Source organism: Nomia melanderi, chromosome 11, assembly GCF_051020985.1.
Source record: "Nomia melanderi isolate GNS246 chromosome 11, iyNomMela1, whole genome shotgun sequence".
Classification (NCBI taxonomy): domain Eukaryota; kingdom Metazoa; phylum Arthropoda; class Insecta; order Hymenoptera; family Halictidae; genus Nomia; species Nomia melanderi.
In genome coordinates, this window is record NC_135009.1 from 6,804,156 (window position 1) to 6,825,534 (window position 21,379).

The 21,379-nt window shown below is 34.6% G+C and overlaps 1 protein-coding gene and 1 long non-coding RNA gene across 6 annotated transcripts in view; both read left to right on the plus strand.

Moving 5' to 3' along the window:
- The window catches only part of C3G (C3G guanyl-nucleotide exchange factor), a 102,301-nt gene that overhangs the window by 39,653 nt on the left and 41,269 nt on the right, over positions 1–21,379 (plus strand). Inside the window, exon 1 of one of the 5 annotated variants that reach the window (XM_031980992.2) lies at positions 3,759–4,285. The exons of the other annotated variants lie outside the window; for them this stretch is intronic. The gene's annotated coding sequence lies outside the window, so the exon portion shown is untranslated. Of the gene's footprint in view, positions 1–3,758; positions 4,286–21,379 lie in introns of those variants that run through there. 5 annotated transcript variants of the gene reach the window in all.
- LOC143175103 (uncharacterized) lies at positions 7,303–9,380 on the plus strand. The gene is made up of 3 exons (XR_012999737.1): positions 7,303–7,332; positions 7,437–7,475; positions 9,198–9,380. It is a non-coding gene; the product is annotated as an uncharacterized LOC143175103 (long non-coding RNA).

Sequence of the window (21,379 nt, forward strand, 5' to 3'; positions counted from 1 at the left end):
CTATTCAAAGACAAAATATATTGTCTATTTTAACAATTAAGGTATCTCTTAAAAATATTGTATAATAAAAATATTAGACTATATTTGTTGAACAAACATGAATTTTTATCGCTAAAGGAAATTCCATTGTAATCTGTTGTCCTTTGTTACAATTCTCCAAGCAGTTTTGTTTCTCTGTTGTATAAAAGAACGAATAGGAAACAGAATAACGAAATCCGTGCGATATTGCTACGTAAGGGCGTGTCTGAACAGAGAGTGGCTGGTTTGAAGTCATGCAACACGCCCGGACTAGTAGGTAATTTGAATTTTTCTCTTACCATTTTGCCAAGTGTAGTTGTGTTTCAGATTGTTTATTTTGGAGGTGATATTAATACTGGTGCAAGCACATTGTTCTCAAAAGAATTTAATCGTTGTTAAAGAGTTAAAATTGAATGCTTTACATTTAAAACAGTACTTACATTATAATAAAAGAACAAATATTGAGAAAGTGAAAATTATAATCTGTAAAATAAATAAAATAAAATGGAAGTACAATGGAATGAAATTAATTTTGTTATCACAATAAAATATTTAGTTGGTTATAAATCCATTACACTCTTTTGATATCTAAAAATCTGTTACTTGATGCTACAAATTCGCAAAATAGCAATTGTTCAGTGCATAATCTCAGTCTCACTTCATTTGGAAAGTATTTTTAAAAATTGGTAAGGCATTTCTTGTTCATGGTATTAATAATGGAAAATTGTTTCACAGGCAAAATATTGTTTAGTTATTCAATCCTGCTTGCCGTCCGCTTGCAATCGGGAATTGTTTGCTTAACAACATGCCAGTGAAATTATGGCGGCGCAAAATGTTTGCGGAGTTAATTAAAAGATATTTTAACTGGCTATACGTCGACAATATGCGGTCGTATAACTTTATCAATTAAACGAATGAATTTTAGAAAGGTTCGTCTACGCCTTTCAACAATCTGATTGGGAAACCAGCCTTAATTAAGAAAAAGAAAGACGTTTAACCATTAGAACTTGCATAAACCGATAAGACATGTTTCGAAGTAACTATGTACATAATATAATAAAAGACTTTTAATTAACGGTACTATTAAGTTGAATCATGAATAAGTGCCAATTTAAGCTTGTTCCGATGACGATAATTGACAGTTAACTTTTGTTTGTTATATATTCTTTATTGTCACGAATTTTAACGATTGTTCTTACAGTTCACATTTTCTGTTATCATGGTTTTTTAAGTATTTTTCTTTCAATTTTCACTACAGCTAGTAGGAGCAGTTTCTAATTCTATTTAAAAGTAAAAATTCCTTTGCAGTTATTCTATTATCGCACGGGTTTATATTATTTTAAGTTATTTACACTTTTATACAGAAATATTGCTCAAAATAGTTTCTTAAACATTACCAACAATATTAAAGTTAAAATAGTTAACAGTTGAAGAAAAGTAGAAGTTGTCGAAAATTGTCAAGTCGCAGAAATTATCCGAATTATTTGCCCATCGATGGTAGATAAACGCAGACATATAAGGCATTCCGAAAATTTCAGCCAGTGACAGAGCAGCGCGAGTCGAAACGCATAAGGATCGTGTTTTTTACGGGCATCCCACTTGTTCTACTGGTACCCAGAATTTTATGATTGCGCCGGTCCGCGGACTGGTCGTGGAAATAACACAAAAGCGGTTGGAAGAATGTAAAAAACGAATGGAAAAAACTGGGAGAAAGAAAGAGGGAGAGAGAGATTCCGTCCTTTTATGGACAAATCACGGCGACTGTTGCAAAAAATCTCTGGCTGATACGTTCAGCGAAAAACTTTGTTGCAGTCTCAATATCCAGGGCCATAATTAAATACCGCTACGAAATAAAAATTTTATTGCCGGACAATTTGGAGTTTTATCTCGTGAAATTGTACATATGTATTTGTACGTATTTGTATATTAAACTGTAATTCTACATACTTATTTACATATTTGTATTATGATATGTGTACAGATTCGTTAGTTTCTCAATTTCTTGTAGAAAATTAATTCCATGACAATATGGAGTACTGAAAATTCTTTAAAAACGTAGAGTCACGAAAAATTGTAATATTTCTAGAACGTGCGTTGAAGTTTTCTTTCCCTTCGATTTCGGCATTATGAATAATTTAACCCAAGGGAAATTCTAGTTTCTACGGATGGTTGCATAGCGTTTCGAGAGTAAGGAAAAATGGAAAGGCTTCAGAGTCACGTTCTGGAGTCGAATATCATGAAAGAGGAGAAGGGGCCTCGACTTCGCCCACGAAAAGAGCGGGAAGTCTGTTTTCGATTTCCGTCACGAGAAGTGGTTGAGAAGTTTATAAAACCTTTCGCTGCGCTGCATTCTGAATCTAACAAACTGCCGTTATTCCAAACGTCTCTGTGAATTGTGTGTCATTACTGCATTAAATAAAATAAAGTCCTCTCTTTTCCGTTATGTAAACTATGCCAACCATTTCGTGTTGTTTTAAAATGAAAAAACTGGAAGAAAGTAAATTGTCATTCTTAAATAAGAAATTTAAGATTTGTAATCATGTAACCATTAAAAAATGAAATTACGAGAGTCTAACAAAATTATTCAGTAGTGTTATTTAGAAAAGTATCGTGCCAATTAATTTATTTATTGCTGTATAGGAAATATTTTTTTTAATATTTTGCGAGACATCTATAATGATTCTAAAATTTCATTAAAAGGAGGATGACAGACATGTATAATAGATATTAAATTGTTTTTAAAAATAGTATCTTTATTTACAAAATACAATAACTTGTACAGAAATTAAAAACATTTTTTTAAAAGGTACAGATACAATATTCTCCACGATTGAAACTGTTGTACAGACGATCCTCGTCATTTATACCAGAGTGTCACACGATTTATACAGCGAGAATCATTGAAAATCGTTGTATAAATGTAACCTATAGATGCAGGGAAATCCTGGAAGCACGCACAAGTGGCTTGTAAGCTGATCCTCTTGTTCTCACTGCCGTGAACAGTGCAGTCCAATGACCGTCGAGGAAAAAAACTGTCCCCCGTTCAGCTGTAACATGACACTTGCGTACAATGTCATTCTTTGATTCTTTCATTTAACATCAATACTTTTAAATAGAATCATAAAAATGCATACAATATTCGCATAAATTTCTAATCATTATACGAGTAACAAATGGCAAAAATATCATGCAAAACTAGTCGTTTTTTCTTGTAGCGTCAGAAGACGTCAGACCTAACCTAACTTAAAAAGAAAAACGGCGGGAAATACGAAACCCTAGGTGCCATTCTCGCTGAGAACAAATAATTCCCAATTGCGAGAATAGCAAAGTATTATGCTAAATGGCCTGCAAACACGACTCGATGCATCTTACTGTCAACGTGAGGCAGTGGAAGCGTGAAAGACACGAGAAAGCTTGCTCTTGCGATGCCACGGTTTCTCGGCTCGCGGGTCCGACGAAGGCGGAGAAACCGTTGTAAAACAGAGATCGAAGATCTTTCGAGGTACACGCGACGAGTGGGAGCAGGACGGCGAACGGTAGGCAGATGAGGTAGACGAAGACGGGCATAAGAGCCGGCAGCGAGGATAACAGAAGACGGAACGATAGGTAGAGATAAACAAACGAGAGAGAGAAAGAGGGGGGTTGCGAGCAGGACACACACATCAGCGCGACAAAGACGGGAACAAGAGGATCGTACTCTCGATGCTCGTCGGGTGAAGTTAGTTAGCAGTCGATGCGCACACGCCACGCGCTCCGGACGTACGTTGTCGTCTCGTTCCTCTTGTGTGTGCCGCGCGACGGCGAGGGTTCATTCGTGTTCCGTGTCCTTTCCTCTCTGGTTCGTCAACTGTCCGGTTCTCGTGTGCGGGGTATATCCGCAGTTTCCGTTCGAAAGTCTGTTTCTTCGATGATCGAAGGCGTTCCGATCGGTCGACGACGATTGACTCGAGAATCGAACGGAATTCTCTGGCGATCGAGAGCTTCGAGTGACCGGTTTTGGAAAGTTGTGTGCTATGTATGGTGAATACTTCTGGTGAATGTTGCCGGCTGTCTATCAGTTTTCGAAGTTGAGGCGCGAAGTGGGCACGGTTCGGTTGAATTCGGCGGCCGAGCACGGCATTCGTGCTTTCGGGTACGAGTCGTCGACGACAAGAATGGTCATCTCGCGCTGGCGCTCGAACGAAACGTAAACAGGGACGAGTCAGGGTTCTTTAGCCGGAAAACCCAGGACACAACACGGTTGAATATCAGTGGGGCTCGGTACCAGGTAAAAACCATAACTGCTTATGTTTTTGGGGGACGACGTGACCGGATGTCATTGAATGAGAAATGGGTTTAGCTAGCTGTGGGTATCGTGAAGTAATATCGTGTAATTACGTTACATCATCGAGGCATGATACGTGCATACGAGATCACTGGATCACGGAACGTTCTGCTGTGAACGTGTGTCTATATATTGCAAATCACTTCCGCCATGAACATGGACAACGGCGTTAAACAATTGAATAAAAATTGTGTTAAAATTAATAAAGTCGACTGAGAGAAAGTAATTATCATCTATGTTAAGTGAGAATGTGTAATAACGTTTTATTATAAAGCGTCAATGATCGACGAGAATTTTATCAGGAAAACTGGAAATGCTTTACATAATTGAATGGAACATTGAACATTTTGAAAATTAATTTCTCATTTAATTTTATTGAAATTTTTTTTTTATTTGTAATATTTATTTCATTAATTTTCCATTTTGTTGCACTTATGCAACTATTTTTTTAGTAGAATAAAATGATGAGACGATGGGTCACCGATGAGTCGCATTGTCTATTTTCGTATTTGGTGAGTTGTAAAAAGATGGAGGTCACGTTTTATTGAGTATGACAGGTTATCGATAGATTAAATAGTTCTGTTTTATTGAATGGAGAATAATTATGTAAATTTCCATTTTTACAGTCTTTCTTACTTAATCTTCTTTTAGATCAGTGTTTTGTTGAGCTTTTGCATTTACACGTGCCATCAACTCATAAAATTCATGGTTTAATTATAATAATACAATTCATCAGTAGATTGTGTTATCTATTACGAGCCCTCATTAATTATAAATGCGTGAATATCTCGACTGCTTACGAAATTTTTTGGTATTTACATCAATAAAATTATCCGTAAATATATTCATTAATTTAGTAAAGTTGCCACACACATATTATGCTGTTAATAGCCATCTTGTTCATAATATAGTGGCAATTATTCTGTCCATTCAGACGTTTATTATACTACACGATCCACCACTGCCCACAAGCTATATAATTTATGTAAATCGAGGATGTTTATGTAAATTCCTGCTTTCGCAGATTACTTTATAACAGACTAAAGGAAGAATTTATTTTGTATACACATTTCTTGATTTTTATGTATGAGACCATGTCAAAGAGCAGTCATATAAAAAGAGGGTTAAAATGAAGCACAATGTATTAAAAGTTATATAACAAAAAGCATACCAAACGGAAGCAAAAAATTTTGTAAAAATTTAAATATATTAAACAGTTATAAATAAAAATACAAAATACAGAAAATACAAAACGGTTATAAATAAAAGTGTCCACATATCTAATGAATTTTTAAAATCACATTTCTCGGAAATGAAAGCTCGGACGAAAAAATTTCCATATCAAATATTTTATTTATTCTTTTCAAATAGATTCAACTCTGTACCGGTTGTACTACGATTTCCGACCCACCCTACATGATAAGAAAGATTATACACATATCAATTTATTTTTAGACCATCACAGAAATCGTCAATCGGAATGATAAAATCTCGATAAATATAAAATGTATGTAAATCGTGGTAAATGTAGAATGACGTAGAACTGCGTTAACATCTGCTAGTCTTAGACTTTAAAATGACGCAGAAATGCGTCATCGGCTACCATTGTGTTAATTCCCTTCCGATTGTTCCGAACGGTCATTGAATTTGAATGTTGTGTAAGGCAAGATATGAATGGCTACATCAATTCTGGGGACACGATAGGATAGCGTTTATTAACCCCGTGCCTTATAATTTATTTCATGATTAATCTTCCAAAGTCACTTTGTGATTAATAACTCTCTAGCAGAGGAAGAAGTCACATAGTTATTGCAAATTCACTGTAGGAATTCATGTTCATTTGAAATAGTTAGAAATTGTAGTATTAAAATTGTAGTATTAAAATTGTATTTCCCTTTAATTCTAATAAATTGAGGAACATTCATATTTATTAATCCTTTGCAATCTGAACTGTTCTCAGTTTTCCACTTCACTTCTTCATTGAACTACATATAATTTAATGTAGTTCAATATAATTAAAGTTGAACATAAATTAAAATTTTCTAATTAACTAGAGGACGTTTGAGAAGCACTAAAATTGTATTTACGATTATAATATTGCGAATAAAATATAGTAAAAATTGAATGATTGACACTGAAGTAACCAGATTAATCAAATCATCCCATTATAAATTATCCTTTTAAAATTATTGAATAAACCAAATGTTTCTGGCGGCATTCTCTTGGAAATTAATTTTCCAGTTCTAAAAAACAAATTAATTAAATTTCAATGAACGTACTCTCGTATTTCATATAAAATAATATAGACCATTATGAATTTTTTTTTTAAATTATTGAACAAACACGAATGCTTTCCGAGACATTCTTTCATAAATTAATTTTCCAGTTCGAAAAAACAAATTAATTAAATTTCAATGAACGTACTCTCGTAGTTCATATAAAATAATATAAACCATTATGAATTCTACCTTTAAAATTATCAAACAAACATGAGTGCTTTTCGAGGTTTTCTTTTGTAAATTCATTTTCCAATTCTAAAAAACAAATTAAATCTCAATAAACGTACTCTCGTAGTCCTATAAAAAAAAATAAACCATTCAGTTTGTCTAACTCGGGACTTAGTTTCACAATGAAGCTTAGATTTAAATTAAAAATTTTAGTCACGTGCCCGACTTGATATAATAAGGCGAGAGGTTAATAACATCGTGATAGAAATGACTCGGCCGTTGAAGCGTACGTCGCGCGCGTCACGGCCTTTTAGTGTTTTTCTGCTAGTCGCGTAACGATAAATCACGATGGTTTCGTTGCCGGTGAGTTGAACGGTCGCAACTAATGAAACTTTTCCGTTTTCACTATTATACGATGTAAGTACATAGCCAGTGTGACTCACATCGCGGGCGTGTTCCGTATTTGTTTCCTGTGCGTGGTTTCAAATGGCGCGACGAGATCGCGGGAATGGTTATTACGCTGCATCCGCATTCTGTCTCGAGGTATGTTCAAACTTTGCGCACACGAGAAAATTGGAACCTTCGATTATTGTTATCGAGCATGCGTATCTATCCGGGCTGAGTCACCTAACTTTGAACAGTTTCAGGTTGAAAGCGTATTGAACGCTTAATAAGAAACTATTAAGGTATGCGAAACAAAAGTTAGTAATTAGTGAGATACTCTTGAGTGAAAAGTGATGAAATGCACTCATTAATTGGGAACACTATAAAATATAAAGTATCATTTAACAAATACCTCGAAAATTATCAGCTTTTGAACGTTGGTATTTCTGTTGGTATTATGTTCTTTAATAGCTTTTTTTAATGGATTGAGTTACTTTTTCAACTAGAAAGTTCAAGATAACTTTTGTATATTAGTAGAAAAGCAAACTTATTAAGAAATAATTAACTACATTGTACGTTTGTTTTAATATCATGTAATGTGTTTTAAACTTTTTTTGGAAAGTAATCAAGTAATTGAATATTAGAGAAATATGTTTGAAAAGCAGAAATACCTTTAAAATCAATTTTGAGCGTTGAATAATTATTCAACGATTGTAAAATACATTTCTCTGTAGTACTATGGCTACAAGAGATTTAAAAATCCTTTTCATATTATTAAACATTTTTCGTTTTGTTTATCACAGATTTGTATAATATTAATTATGAAAGTATTTGATAAAATAGCTAGTTAAATAATAATTGAAAATGATATTACTGATATTAACAATGAAATATGCATTTTCATTATACATTCATTACGGAAAATTCAGGATCGTACTCATCAATTAACAATTATTTCTGTTTGAGGATTATACTTCTCTCTGATTTATTTAATAACAAAATCCACTTTCCAGAAATCAAATAAATTCTGAATCTGCAATTGTTTCAAATAACAGAGGAAATTAAATAACGATAATGTAACGATCAATGTTGTTGCTTCTCTGTTGATCTGCTTATAGACTTCAAGCTTAAATATTATTAAGAGGACAGTTATGTAGGAAAGTTCTAGCTCTATCTCTCACTGTCAGAAATGTTCCTTAAGTGTGCTCTATTAACACTCGAGTAATCATTGAATATGTTCCGTGGGTTCTCGAGTGGGGTTCTGATGATGCTACAACGCAGCTTTAGATAAAATCTGATCTTATATATCCCCATATACCTAAGATTTATTATATTCTTCACCGAATATATCACTTAAACACAAATTAATAAATTTTCATGATAAAATTAGTCGATCTGAAATAATCTCTCCAAAATTCTAAAATTAATAAAAGTAAATTTTTCCAATAACGAAATTATACACTTACAGATATAAACTGCTAATAAGATTTAAGATTTTACAAAATAACATTTATGAATCCTTTTTACAAAATTTGATAACATAATATCTAAACTATACAATTTTCAATTTAAATCCAATATTTCGTATTTTATTCAAATTCCACTTAAACATATAATTCATATTTTCAATTCATTCAAATTATAATTCACATTGATTCAAATATTACTTAACCCGAATTAATAAACATTTGGAACATTTATGCTTTTTAACAATTATCTAACCGAACGGGAAGATCTCCCACTGTTTCTTTAACAACGAATTCCCATTTACTTTGTTTACTTATTGCCTTTGTTATCCTGTAACTTCTGAACTAGGTATATTTGCAGTTCAGTAAATACCTTTCTCGTTTTTGTGAAACACAACTTTTAATCAAGTCTGTTGAATGAGTTCAATTAAAATTAATGGAAAAGGTTATAGTCATAGATTCTTTTACTGTTGCCTAAGTGTTAATCAACTCTCAGTTCACGCAAGACACAGTTGTCAACGATGTCAAGCAAATTGTAAAATTACTTGAAATCTGCAGACTAACGTCTATCTCAAGATCAACAATGATCACGTTCATCCACGAAGTGCTGTCATTCGTAATCTCTCAGGAATGCCTGGAGAGCATCGATATTCTTTATGTACTGTCGGCCGGCAAACATTATTATACAATAAAACGTGCCGTATATGGAATTCAGACATGAGATCATTGCAAGTGCACGAAAGTAGGCGGTCGGACGATTCAATAAACAGGAGTACGAAGGTCAGGCTTAAGTCATCGGGCGTGTTAACATTTTTATTTTCGTGGTCGGCCGTCCCCGCCGCTGCTAATAAGAAAGAATTTTTTAAATCAACTGGTCGAAGAAGCGTCTGGCCTCATCATCCGTAAAAATAGTTCCGCACGTATCTCCTTGTTTTTCCCTTTCTCAAATCTGCAGCCCGTTACCTCGAAGATGAAACCTCGTTTTCTTCGCAGACACGGGGAGGATTTCTGAGAACAAAACACAAAAATAAAAAGCTGATATGATGGATCGTGAAACAGAGAAGTTTCGTTCCGTATCTTGGTGCGCGTTTGATTAATGAAGATCTATACTCTTTGAGATCATAGATCACGGGGTGCAACGGGTGCTACAACTAAGATGTTATACGAAAAATTGAAATTGAAGAAGTAAATAAAATTTTTAAGTACACGTGCTTCGTCTTGTACAATTTATTCGATTTCTAAAGAATCCGTAATAGGTTTAAAGACATTTATTGTATAGTTTGTGTAATTGTTCATGGAAAAATTGGAGTTCGTTCATTTAGATATTGGATAATAAAGATTTATGAATAGGTTATTGGGATATATATTGCTATAATTGTATCAATCACAATTGGGTAAATATTTACCAAATAATGTTCATATAATATGTAGTATAATAGATAATATATAAAACGAATAACATGTAATATAATAGGTAATAAATAATATACAATAAATAATATAACATAACATTATAAATAAAATTTAATATACGTTAAATTGACGCGTTCCTTAAACCTGGTGTTAAAAGACTTTTCATTTTTATTTTAAAGGACGTCTATCGTCTATCGTTTATCATCGTTGCGTTATCTCGTCGAAAGGAAAGAGAACATTTAAGGTCCCCCGGTACAATAAACTTTCGTTTAAAATCCGAAGTTCGCCATCGAATTCTGGAAATATTTTTCCACCCTATTCACTTTTCCTATTTTCCTGCTTTATGAGGAAAGTTGCTCGGACCCCTAGTTCGTATCAGCAGGGAACGTCGTTCTCAAGTAATTCCAGAGAATTTGGAAACTACTCGAAGACAAATGTTCCTTCGTGCCTTCCAAGATTTTTCATTTTCATGGGAGATAGTTGTGACGTAGATACTTTATACCACTTGCGTCATCGATTTTCTCGGTGATATTAATATCGACTTTTAAAGAATTATAGGTGATGCTTTATTCATTACACTTTTCATTAGGAATTTTATTAGCTGCTCAACGAGCAATTCAGTCTGTTCGATGAATTCAATGTTAATTTCTATATAAACATATAAAATATGTATGTTATTGTTTGACTATTTATATTTTTCTTTTCCGTCAAATCAGAAATATATTTCTAATTTATCCCGTTCATACAAGATCATTTTAGTTCCTTGATTAGGTTAAAAAATCATGTTATCCCTTTAAAAAATGATTAATTATTTATTAATGTATCTAAACGATGTTTAGAATTTACAAAAAATATATAAAATTTATTTATGAAATATTAAATAAATTATTGAAAGTACTTTTAAAGTATTTTTAGTATTTTTACTTTCTTGAGAGATATAGTATCTTAAAATACACTCCTTCAACTAATTTCTTTATTGTAGATATCGAAATATGAACATTTATCATAAAAGTAAGCACTGTTTGCGAGTAATGCGTATCGTCAGAAGTCTGCGGTCTTTTAATCAAATTACACCGCAGACCACGATTCTCATTTTCCTCTTATAATAAAATAACGAATACCTAAATCACAAATAAAAGAACCAATAACTTAATTTCACGTTAATCACATTATGACTCAAATAACATTTACCAAAAGTTATTTTACACTCAAAGATAAACAAAGAATACAGCATCAAATCTTTTTTATCGGAGTCCCGAAAGATTCGATTCTTTCCTCGCCGGTTATCGAAACGTTCGGCGAACTTCAAATCGCATTCCCTCGGAAACGAGATTTCAAACGAGGAAACTTCGTTCCACATTTTTCATTCATTTCCGCATGAAGTGTCGTCTTCCACCGTTTTATGTCACGCTTTCCGTCGCGTCTTGCACAAATCTCATCGAAATCCCCATTTGTAAAGGAGAACGAAACACGATACCGAGTTCGTAACGCGATATCGCGATTCTCCGGCGAACAGGAACGAAAAAAACGAGCAGGAGACGTTGTGTTCCCCGTTGCGCAGGGGTAGAGAGCGTCGCGACAAATTTAATGTCAGGGACAATGTAACAGGAGCTCCTAATTAATTAAGCGCGGTACGTAACGTTTGCGTGGCAACCGGACTCGCGCGGGTCGCTCACGCTATAAGATAAGATGGATTTCCTTCGGTCGGGATGTCAAGAATTTTTATCGGGGCTCTCGCGTGGCTTTTTATCTCGTCGTGGATCGGTTTAATGAATCTTGTTTTTGCGTTCGACCGTTCGCCGGCGCCGACTATCGATTCCTCCCTCGATTAATTAACGGGAAGGGCTGCTCGGTTACGTTTTATCGGCGGCCGAGCGCGAGAATGGCTCGAACCCGTTCACGCGACGCCCACGCCACGAACTGAGGCATAAATTGCATCTTCGGTACGATTAATTATTTATACGCGTTCTTGGCGGACATGACGTGTTTATTGCTGCCCCGCGTGAGTCACTTCTCGCGGTTTCGAGGCTGCTGTCGGGAGACCGACACGTCTGGTACGTGAGAGTTTATAACTCGACTAGCGAAACCTTTTGAACGTCAACTCCTTGCCTTGCGATTTCTTTCAGAACTATGCTTGATACAGCTACAGTCCTCCAACGAAGTTTGGCAATTTCTTGAACTGAAGAGGCAAGTGCGGTAAGGGGACACGTCCACTCGCAATGAACGTTGACGCCTCGGTTTCGGTTACTTTTGTTATTGACTCATCCGCGTAAACGAAGATCGCAAATTAAACAGAATACGACAAAGTGAGATAGAAATAAGAAGTTGACGCCTATTTTCATTCCCTATCGTTGTATCTTACTTTGTCGTATTCCGTTTCATTTGCGTTCTTCGTTACTGCTCTTCGAGTACAGTTTGACAAAGTCGGATGGTGAGTATAATGAGTCGAAGCGGGATAGACACAGTCGATCGAACATCGATGGTCGAGATATGGGATTTCAAAGTGGTGCCGTACGCGTAAAATATAAACATGCAATAAAAGAAATATCTATTTCATTAATTTCAATCTTACTTTCTCAACCGTAGTGCCAGTGTATTATTGAGATTGTTGTGATTAAAATAAGTCCAAACACGATGTAAATCGGACTAGTTTTACCGACTTAATGTAATTAAGAAAATTAAAGGTTCATTTCCTCGAAATCAATGACGAAACGTTGGAGGACAATACTGACTATGACGTAAGATGTAACGAAAGAAAAAGCCGAACTCTAGCTCCCACATTTATAGCAGCGACCTTAGATTTCAAAGTGCTGAGGGACAAGTTCTGTTCCTTAGTAATTTATTTAGGTCATTAATGATGACTTACAATAGTCATTAATAATATTTGATGTCTATGTATAATTGAACTATCTCTTAACAATATATCGCACATTTAAATACTCACAATGTTTCATAAAAATACAAAAATTTTAATAAAAAAGTTTTGTAATTTAAAGTTAAAACGGAAAAAATAAATTTTCCCTAGATCAAAATCTTTTGAATATCACTTATATCCTGTGACCCTGAAATTCAGAGGCCGAGTTCTGTAAAATTGTAAATAGTAAAATTTAAGCCTTTCAACCTTAATTTCAAACTATTTCGTACCGTACGAATATTTATTGTTTTACCAGCAGCATTTACATACGAGAATATCCATCATTTTATTACAGGGACACGTATTAAGCATAAGAACCCTCACTTTTCGAAATCTCGCGTGTTGAGATTTAAGTGAGATTCCTTTCTTATGACGAGCAGTCAGCTCGGCTGCTGTGCATCTAATTTCCATGTACGCCTTTGTATACGTTCGACCAGAGCACATGCTCGACACACGTGTTACGCTATTATGTCAATCGTTACCACGTGGATAAATCCGAAAGCCAATTTATTACTACCAGGATTTCCTTCCAAGCGTGTAACGAAAAACCGACGTAAAAGGAAGAAACACGCGCCGCTAAGCACGCGCGTCTCGTAAATTCAGAAAATATGTATAACGCAATGCAACATTTATTAATCCTTTTTAACGCATGATCAAACATATTTGTTTGTAATACTATCCTGACCTAAACGTTCAAATCGTTTTAAACCCGTTTTTTTCCTTTGCGAAGTAGTAACTATTATCTTGAAATTTATTGAAAATGCAATGCAACCTAATGTTGATCGATTTATTACAGATTGAGTATGGGTCGAAGTTTTATAAAAAATACGAGAAAAAATAAATAATGTAACGATATAAAAGAAACTATTACAGTTTTGTTCCTATTTGGAATTACTAATTGGCACCAGAAAGACTAAAATAGTCATCAAGTACACTAAACGTTGAAAATTCTATCTGCGGATTCACATAAAATAATGTTGAATGACGGTATAAAAAATAATAGCAGAGCCACATAACTAAATTAGAAACACACCTGTCAAAAACTGTTTATAGGAACAGTTGTTAAAGCTTCATAGTACACAAAAAGTGACACCTACATAAAAACTTAAGTGCACCAACAATCAAAGACAAAATAAACAAATCCTAGCAGTAAAACAATTATAACGTACTCTAACTAACTATAAAACAATAGCGAAATACATAAAACTACGAAAATTTGACTAAAAAGGATACACCAAATTGACCCTAATCCATAGTCATTTGACCCTATGCGTTTGAGTGTCACTGTAACGGTAACTTTGAGCTCCGATATCTAAAATCAGAAACTACAAATGAATAATTTAATTATTCAACTAACGAGAGACTGACATGCGTTCTTTTTATTTTAGTATTTAAGACGTCGATGCATAATTCAGTCTCTTATGAAAAGAAATATTAGAAGTTTGTTAGATGACCAATCCACGTTATCTGCAGCACGCCATGTTACCCTAATGATTCAATGTTTTCGTACATCTTCAGCCAATTCATCTCCGAACTCTGAGTCATAATGGTTAGGGTTCATCGTAAGGCTTGGTCATCCTCGCCCCTTCTCTTCCATATTTTAGTATATAAGTAGCCGAATTGCAAGCAACAAGAAACTCTATCGAACTCTCTACTCAGCAAACTTTGTACATATAGTAACGTTCAAAAGTTCTCAGCCAGATCGTTTTTGGAACTTTCCTTACCCAATAAAGGGTTTAAGAATTTTTTGTTATTATGACATATAAAGGACATGTTGCATGAGAAGATAATATAAAAAAGTCAAGACCTTCTTTTCTTTATACATATTTTTTTTTAAATAAATAATTCAACATGTTCACAGATTTTTGGCCAGAATGTTTAAAAAAATAATGCTTGTTTTCTATTATAATAATAATTTGTGTAAATGTATAGAAAAAAATGTAATAATTGATAATGGAAAAATAATATTTCATTCAAATAAAATTTTCCATTCACAAGAATGTAGTAATATTTATGTTTGTTAAATTCTATTTAAAATTTTCACTACCAGTCTCATAGGTTATTGCAAGGCGAGGGTTAAAACAACAGTCTCTTTCGCAAAGGGTTAATAGAAAATTGTCAGCCGTTAATGGTTAACAGTAAACAATACAAAAAGGATAAAATACGACAATCCATGAAGTACGCAAAGAGAATGTACCAAATATTCAGTCGGACAATGTGCGAAACTCTCTGCGCCCTTAATTAAAAAGCAAAGAAAGATGTAAGAAGATTGCAGGCTGTAAGCGGGTAGCCTAAAGGGATTCTCTTTTCTTCGTTTTCTTCATCTTCGAGCCGTGTTACACGGAAGAAAATGTCAGTAGGTGGAAAAGCAGGTATAGGTGGAAATTGGATTCTTGTTTGCCGAATCTTATTTGATTACGGGATAGGGGGTGAACGGGGCGGCGGTCGGCGGAAGGGAGGATTGGAAGGGTTTCGTGCGGTAGGTTGCGTTACAGGTATGTACCTTTGCTCGGGATCTAGATAAAGCGACGGAATATCTCGTGTGCGAAAGCGAAATCGGGATCCGCCTTATTTTGCAGCAAGTAAATTAAATGCAAATGAACGTGACGATTCCCGCGCGGGTGCCGCGCTGCGCGCAGGGGTTGCGGACGCCTCGAGTGACGTTCCGAATGATTCGATTACTTGGGAACGAAGCGTCAACAAAAATTGCTCCTACGTGGACTTCCAGGGAGCACCGAAGTTATCAAGTCTCCAATTACAGCGTCCGGTTTGCTGTTTGAAATGGGACCTCGAAATACTTGTTTGATGGTTCTCGACTGGTTACATCATTCTGTTACTACATAGCGTATTTATCTTTTTTTTTGTATTACTGTTATGATTTATGATCGGATGATGCGATGATCGTGTGACGCAATGATGAGGAAAGCATTCGTGAATGAGGTGCAGCTGATTGCTCAGGATTATCTAATACTGTGGGAATGTATAATTGGTTATTGGGACATTTTGTAGAGTGAATTTTTGATGAATGTTAAAGGTGGGCGGTGAATTTTTATTTAAACTTTTGGGAACTTTATTTCATTTGTTTTATATTCATTTCATTACGATATTAAGACATAAATAATCGTGAACCAGTAGTAATAATAAGAAAATCTATTCAATCTAAAAAAATTAAAGTTAAAGAACCTCAGTAGATTTATAATGGTGACTTTTAAAAATGTGGAAAAAGCAACTGTATATTTCTAATCAGTCTTTCAATACTTTGTCAAGTTGTCGTGTCTTAGAAGTACTCACAATTAGCTAACTTATTATACAGATTCCTTCACATTATACACGCCCTCTTAACTAAAGCACTCAAACAGTCGATTTCTCTAGACGTCTTGAAAGTCAGTGCTCAAGAACACGCGAGTTACAGTTTTAACGCTCGCATAATGCTCCTTTCTTTCGGCTGGATACATTCGAGCTGGTGGGTGGATAAATTCTGTTTCACGGGATGGAAATGATACGATCACAGAAAACTTGCGTGATACGTTCGAGCATAATGCTCGAAAATTCAGGAAGGCTGTGGCGAGGCCAGTCGCATTCTTCCGCACTTCCGCTGAGTGCACTTCACGTCCGCGTTCCGCCGGCCACTTTTTTCCCGGCGGCTTTTCACGTAAAAAATGAGCACAGTAAGCGTGTGGCGAGACTTAGAAAACTCATTCACTCGGTCAGGACGATTTTCCCTCGATTTCAACAAGTTTTACGCTACGTGTACACTGCGCATCTTCTTTAATCTGTCTGCTAGCCTCTTTTCGGCTCGACTCTCGAAAAATAACCGGCACGGCACTTTTCGTATGAAACTTTTCACGTAATAAGTAGGCGGATTTTGATGCGTTTATGAGAAATTCGAGAGTGTAAACTCGTAAAGAATGCATACGATATGAAAAAATATATGGAATATTCAAACAGCAGCTTTTTGGAATATTTGTTACGACAAACTATTTTTGGTGACAATTCTATTTTTCTAATTAGATTGTAAAATGTTGGAATTGTTATAAGAATCTGCAGTCACGTGATTAAAATCTATAAAATTATAAATTTAATGAATTTGTATTGCAGTACAATATCAATATGTTTGTTTGCGTTGTATTTAGTGAACATTTTTGTTGGTGTAGTTGTCAAACGCATTTCACATTTTAACAATTAGTGATACTATAATATTCAGTTACTATATTTTTATAGTTCTAACGTATTTCATTGACATGAATAACATCATGAAATGGTATTAGTCTAATTCGCACAAAATCATGTACTTCATACAAAATCATTTTAAACATTTCCATATGTTTAGAACGTACCAATAAACCTACGAACAAAAATTTAAAGCTTTCTTTACATTAACCTCTTATTTTATGCTTCACTTCATAACTGGAGTTGAACTTCTCTATTAATCATTTCATTGCAGAAAAAGTTCGTTATACCTGTATATCTTACAAACGTAACTTCAACATTCATTACAGTAAAATCATACTCCTCTTCAATTAATTCCAACCGAAAGATATTCCTATTTACTGAATTCAATCTCTTAACCTTTAAACCAACCTTTTCCATGTCCTGCTCTACAACGAAGACGGAAGATGCAATCCATTTATAAAGTTCACCGTAGAAATTGCAATTAATTCAACGGCACGAACACCAAATGAATTTATTTCTCTGCGTCTCGATGTTTGAGGAGCGTCTTCAGTTTTTATCCCGAGACCAAAATGCCACGGGATCGAGTTTCAACCGGACTCGGTCCATTATTCCCGCGAACTTTCCAGCTGGCAGCTTCCGAGATACTATTTAAAGAAAAAAGACGAGACCGCCCGTATTTTGTCCTTTTATCTGTTCGCCGTTTGAAAGCATTCTCCTCGGACTATCTCCAAACATGATAAGGGCTCCGGCCCTTAATGGATCTACTGTTTGCATCCCGAAGAGCATCGGCAGATACACTTGTCTTACGGCACACCCCACGAAAACCCCCATTGAAAATCAATCTCTCCACCTGGATCCGCCCCGCGGCTGAGGCCGCGGGGATTGTCTCTTGTAAATTTGATTCGACTAAAATGGGATGAAGCTATTATCATTTTGAACGACTGCTCGCAACGAGATTCGCCGGAACGGGGAGATTTACGGTTCGTTCCCTGAAATGATAGGAAACGGAAGAGGTATTTTCTCTTTTACGTGTACTATTGAACTTTTCTCTTACACTTGGATTGAATCTTCTCGAGATCAAAATATGATAAAAAATTATTCTATTGATTTTTAGTCGTTTTTGCTATTCGTGAAAGAACTTTTGTTTAATTCCTTCGTAGTGTTTTGGTTAATGTAAACAATTGAAGTATTTTTTTCTTTTGCCAATGGAGATTAATTTTTTTCTTTCCTTTGAGTTTTATTTTATCTGATTTGGGACATATTCATATTTCTGTAATTCTCCTATGTTTTCCAAATGATCATTCTATACCTTCAATGGTAAATGAAATGGATATGTATATTGGATAATAACCTTATAATGCGTGGCAAATTGAGTAAAATAAAATTTCATTTTCACTTCCAAACAATTAAAAAATACAATTCTGCTGGTATTTGTTTGATCTTTCTCTTCAATTGCACCCTTAAAACATTATTCGAACTATCCGTTTAATACTTCGTTGTTCATATAAATCGTTCAGCAACACAGTAAGAATTATTAACATTCCTAATAATTAAATATACACGATAACAGATTGATACGTCTTCGATCTTCTATTTTATCTCAGTGAAAAAACTCTTTCCAATCGCAATACCAATCACATCTGCTTTATAGAATCGTTATTATCTGTAAATTACTTTGCACAGGAATTTCATTTACCGAAAGGATACATACGGATCGTACATTTAATCAAAGCTAATATTAATTCACAACGTATCTGATGCTTCGAATGAAAGGATTTCTCCGACGATCTCCTGAAACATCAGACAAAGATCTCTTCCGATGATTTTAGAATTTATAATGATATTCCTGCGCGCAGTGCAGGACGGTCCAATTTATTTGCGCATCAATTTGATCTTGGGATCCTTTCAACGATAAAATTGAATAACGCTATCGGTGTATCGGACGATTATTCATGCCGAAGCACCATGATACGTTGAACATTATTTATTATCCGCGGGACTGTGACACGTCCTAACTGCAGGGACCCGGGATCAATCGAATTTATTTGCACGTTGATTTCAACCTGTAAATAACTGCGACGTTAATGTTAACGAACCGGGCATTGAAAATCAAATTTGGCGGATCACAGGCTGGCCTGCATCCCATAATCGTTAAAATTAACGCTGGGCCGGGTTTCGAATGTCGTTATTTGTAAATTGATGCATTTTCAATGGAATAAAAAAGAAAATTAACCTACGTGACAGACAACACGCACCTTAGGGGAGTAAAGTATTTTCTTTTGATGCTTTAAATTTAATTTATTGATAAATATTTTCATCTAATCTTACCACGTTTTCTTGAATTTATAATTTATCTAATCATGTGTTCACTTTCTTAACACTGTTAAATTAACTTCTGTTTCTTCAATCCTTTTCGATTTATTTGCATTCTCATTTTGTCAACAATACTTCTGAATTTGAGAATGGTATAAAAAGATTGTTATTACAGTAATAATAGTAATTAAAACATAATAAACTTCCGGTCGGTGGACGGTTTATAGTAGACTGTGGATCTTTATGCAAATTCAGATTTTATAGGACATAATTAGAAAGATGGAATTACGATAGAAAATAGTTTTTCTAACGAATACTATAAAAACCATTGTATTTTGAATATTGTATATTTATTTCTATAAATATATAAAAATCCGCGATCCAGTTATTAGAATATACGTTTCTACTTCCTCAGTAATATTTCATACTTACAGATAAATCGAGAACCGCAGCCGGGTAAATTTTGAATAAATGCAAAGATGCGATACCGTTACATTTGCGATAAAATCTTGCCGGCGTGTTTCGTAATAGATCGATAAACTCCAGTTACGTTTACTGCACTTTGCGAAGAGCTTAACTTTTCCATTACTTCCTGCACTGTTATTCGTAATTTATTCTTAAGTAACGAGTTTCTTACCAGTGCATCTGTATTAAGAAGTTTTCCGCAACTTCTTATTTGGCCCACCGCTGGCGGGAAGTCTTCAATTAATTGGCTGACGTGAGAACAGAGTTATTTGCAGGTATACTGAAGAAAGAAAATATGAGGGCAGTTCTTTGTGCGCTGAATACAAAATAATTTAATGTTAAGTGTAACATAAATAATTATTAAAATGAACATCGAAATATTTTTAATTTTGTTATTTCGAATAATCGATAATTAATCAATTTCTCTAAACATTTCACATTTATTTTATTTTGTATTTCGTAATTATACAAAATCATTCGTTCCTATATTAATATTTATCAGAATTATAATATTAAAAACATTTTCATTTTCTTTTGTCATATATCAGATAATTTTGTTGTATTCTTCTTTATTTTTACACTTTTTCGGATAAAATAGATGATTTATGTTTGAACGACATGTTTAACTCGATTATACTGTTTCCCCTTAGTTTTTTCTTTAAGCACGAAATATCTTATTTTATTATTATATTCATACACTTTAGATTTCTAGTAAGGAATAAAAACTTGGTTACAATGATTACTGCCCCCATTTCTTTCATCTCTTTCATTTCTTTCATTCCTCCATTCTTTGTCTCGGCGTTGCCATCTTTTTAATCCTAACTTCCGTTCTCCCCTTTTCTCTTCTTCCGTCTTTTCTCCTTCAGCCCTTTTAACCTCTTTAATCCTTTAGTCTCCTCCTCAACGTTTTTCTTTCGTCTTGCATTATTTGCTTGCATGTTCGGGTTTTCGTACCTGCGAGTATTTCTCGATTCAGACTTTAAAAATTAGGAATATTGCGTTCCGATTGTAATATAGATAAAGCTTGAAATGATACTAATTTTTTCAACAATGAATTCTTTATTTTTTCAGATAAACATGTAATTCTTCTTTGTTTTGCTTTGGTTTTCATTAAAATAGAGATTTTTCCAAGTAAATTCCACACTTAACAGGTTAAACAATGTTCTCGCATATTTCCATTCTAAGCGCAAAAGCCAGACACCTCATCCTCAAAAAGTAAAAACCCAGAATGATTATATCATATCTGACAGTTACAGATTAATCTAGACAACGTGCCACCGTAAATTACCGCCAGGTAAATACTCGTCCATTTTCGAAACAAGAATAATTCGATTCGACGTCGGCAGAAGCGACAACTACGTGTATTACCGTGTACATCGGCGTACCTTATTTCATTTCTCCCACCTGCATCGACGGCTCAATCATTCAGACATGACAAACAAACTAGCCAGCCAATTTGTTA